The sequence below is a fragment of the Melitaea cinxia genome, chromosome 8, assembly GCF_905220565.1.
Source record: "Melitaea cinxia chromosome 8, ilMelCinx1.1, whole genome shotgun sequence".
NCBI lineage: Eukaryota > Metazoa > Arthropoda > Insecta > Lepidoptera > Nymphalidae > Melitaea > Melitaea cinxia.
In genome coordinates, this window is record NC_059401.1 from 16,797,637 (window position 1) to 16,801,529 (window position 3,893).

The 3,893-nt window shown below is 35.1% G+C and overlaps 1 long non-coding RNA gene across 1 annotated transcript; it reads left to right on the forward strand.

The window, feature by feature from the left end:
- The first annotated feature begins 1,105 nt into the window (after positions 1-1,105).
- LOC123655640 lies at positions 1,106-2,425 on the forward strand. The gene is made up of 2 exons (XR_006743438.1): positions 1,106-1,465; positions 1,797-2,425. It is a non-coding gene; the product is annotated as an uncharacterized LOC123655640 (long non-coding RNA).
- Positions 2,426-3,893: the final 1,468 nt, after the last annotated feature.

Sequence of the window (3,893 nt, forward strand, 5' to 3'; positions counted from 1 at the left end):
AAACTATCTGAATTCATTCTACCAAAATTCCGCTGCATCAATACTCTTGCCTTTTGTTTAGGAGGACGTAAATTATAAGATAGGTATATCAAATCATGGTACGAGAAACCCTCCGCGGGACACTGTCCAAATTTGAAAACAAATTCTGGAGCAGAAACCATGATCAGATCTAAAAGTGAAGGCACACAACCGGGAAAATAGTGTGTGGGTTTAAGTGGCAACAGCTGCATATTGCACGAATCAAGGATGGTACTGAGTCTTTCAGATCTTCTATCTCGCTTTACCATACATGTGTTAAAATCGCCCATAATTATATTATGACAATATGAGGGAGTATAAGTCACTATAGTCTGTTCAAAAGAAGTAAAGTAGTCTACATTAAGTGATGGGCTATAGAATACACCTAATAACATTTTTGTGTGAGCCAACTCAACCTCTATCAAGATGTGCTCAGCAGCATCAATTGGTGGGGGCTGTGGTGACAAGCTTATTATAGAAAAAGGAAAGTTGGACTTCAAATAAATTGCCACCCCCCCTCCACCCCTGTTGGTGCGATCATTTCGAATTAGCTGAAATCCGGGCAAGGAATAGCTAGTTGAAGGTAAACAAGGTTTCAGCCAGGTTTCAGAAACAAGTATAGCATGTATGCTATTTGAAGTAAACGACGCGAGGATGTCTGGATAGTGTGCCGGAATACTTTGTGCATTTATATGAATGACGTTAAATTTTTTTATATCATCAGAAAGATGTTCTGAGATGACATCATTTAAGGAAGGCGATACTGCACTATGATAACTGTCGTCGCTGCTTAAGGTAGAAACAGAACAAAACTCCTCATCAGAATAATCTACATCTATAGTGGCCATTTATATTATTTTACGTTTTAAAGTACAAGTAAATGTGCAGAGAAATTCAAATATATAAAAATATTATATATAATTAAATAAAAAAAATAAAAATAAAATAAAATATGATAATTAATAATATAATACTATAATAAAATGTACTATATAATAATATTTACTTAAAACTATTTAATAATTAAATAATAATAAAATTATATATATACTAACTTAATTAATTTAATTATTAAATTAAACACTCAAAATAAAAATACCCTTACCCGCCAGTGTCTTGTAACAATTTTTAAAGTTGCAACATTGAAGCGAACTGAAGTACTTATTGACAAATGAGAAATGACAGCACTTGACAATGACACTGTCTTGTCATACGACATATACACTTAAACAATAACTTGACAAAGAAACCTATTCTTTATCTAAGCACAATAATAGCATTATCAATTTATCAGTAAAATTAACTATTCAAAAACTTTAAATCTACCTCTTACAAATATGAAATAAAGAAAAAGTTAAACTTATAAATTAATACAAAGAATAGACGGTAAATAAATAAGTACTAATAAACAAGTAACAAAGAACAGACGAAATGAGTAAAATTTAAGGTAAGTAAAAGATATTGTCAAAATACTACGTTAAGAAATACTAAATCTTCCTTACTGGTTTTCTTGTCCTTGATGTAGTAGTCGTAGTGGTCTTCTTTTCTTTCAAAACCTGCTCTGCTGGAGCCACGTCGGTGCTTTGAATTGGAATTGGAATGGCATCGAGGTCTGTCATGCTCATAACACGACATCGTGAGCCATCCTGTCCCAAGATGATAATACACCCATCCTGCGTCCAGCATTTGGATATACCGAAACGTCTCCGTGCCGTCATAAAGATCTCGTGACGCCTTTTTGTGAGGAACTCTGACACTGTGATGCCTGTTTGTTTTAGGTGGGTTTTGGCGCTCCATATCATGCTCCTCGACTCCAAATCACAAAACTTAATAAGAATCGGCCTCGGAATGGATCTTGTGGTGTTAAGCTTACCCAACCGATGGCAACGTTTAATTGAAGAAGTGATGTTAAAGTTGGACAACTTCAAATGGTTAGTCACCATATCTGACACAGCCTTGACGGGGTCCTTTTCTTCTTCAGACACACCATGAACGAGGAGGATTTTCTTGCGGTTTCTCACTTCCATCTGGTCATACATGTCAGCAAGTGCTTCTACTTGCAACTGTAGAGACTTCAAAGCAGATAAAATAAATTCCTTAAATGCATTAAATTCTAAGGTCAGCTTCGTACTTGGACTTGCTGTTTGTGAAGTCGTTTGCTGGAGATCCTGTTGGAACTGAGCCATTTTAGTGTGAAAAACCTGTGACATCTCAGCCATTGACTGTTTAATTGAATCCATTATGCTTCAGTTCTTGAGAAAGTAGTAGAATATTTCAAAACAATTGTATAAAGGTGAAAATGATTCAATAGAACACTGGTAGGATAAGGTATCAATTTTACATAATATTTTGTTCAAAACCCATTGATTTACTTGTTTAAAATTGTATTAATTAAAGAGCGAAAATTTTCGGTGTTTCCTTTCTAAGCCTACCCACAAATCGTGCAAGCGCGTTGCCGATCCAATCCCCAATCCCCCCCAGGAGCTCTGGTCACCTTACTCACCAACAGGAACACAATACTCCTTGAAAACAGTATTATTTAGCTGTGGTCTGTAAGGTCGAGGTACTACCCCAGTCGGGCTGCTCCATATTTTGAGCAGTTATTCCTGCTGTGCCCTACCTCAGTTTATCTTAATTGATCTGCTTGTTAGTGTAACCGGGTTTTACTCAATGTTATAAGACACCTATAGCTCGAGAGATACTATTTTGATTGAAATCTAGGCTAGCAGTTGTAAGCTATCGATGCTTTTTAAAGCATCAAAGATGAATATATTATTATTTAATATAGATTATTCAAAATAAAGAATGAATGAATGAATTTGAAGTTGAAAAAAAGTTAGCGTTCAGATGTTAATGACCGTTCTGACATAGTACTAAACGAAACATAAGTAAAAACATAATACGAAAGTATTTCTTTGATTTCATCACATCATATGATCAATTTCCGCTCGGGAAAAATGTTCGCTACATTCATTCAAATATTTGCTGCTGGTTACGGATTTTGTCTATCAAAATTACAAGAACAAGCACTCAACACGTTCCTGTGATTAAACCGACATATGTCAGAAAATTGTATAAAACCATCAGTCCTAGTTATCATCTTAATCACCTGATAGCTGTCTCTGGGCAGGGAATTAAGCCTTCATTTGCAGTGGAACCGAAAGGATAAATCTTCAACCAATCTTGAACTTAGTTGAAGAGGAATTGGTCCACCAATAACACTGCTGTGCACAGGCATCCTACTCCATGTAGGAAAAGGGTTTTACAGTCTTTTTTTCCTTCTACAAAAAGGTCGGCAAACAATCGTACAGTTCACCTGATGGTAAGCGATTACAGAAAATTATACTGCACACCAAAAGAATGGCAAGCGCGTTGCTGACCCTACCGCCAATCTCCCCCAAGGAGCTCTGGTCATCTTACTCACTATAGGAACACAACACTGCTACATAAGTTCACAGTGGCTGCGGTTATATTTGAATTACGTGATAAACATGCTTTGATTCACTTATTATTTTACTGCTTTTAATGCAAGCCTTTCGTTTGGTCTAAGCCGCGGAAAATTATTATTCCTGCTACTTTTTATTGAGACCTGTTTTCCTCACGCTTTTCTTTGAATTCCTTTTAACGTCGTTCTCGAATTGGTAATAGTGAATTACTTTTTTCAATATTCTTTATGAGAATATTAGAATCGTGAGTTTTAATATTTACAACTTTAGAAAATGTTTAATGTTAAGTAATTTTATTTTCATTCATATATAAAATAAATTACAAATGTTAACAAAACGCTTTTATAATATTGTACATACGGAAAAATATTCGAAATTTTGTGGACGTCCTCTATTTCTCCTTAATTCATTTGTGGACTAATATAAACG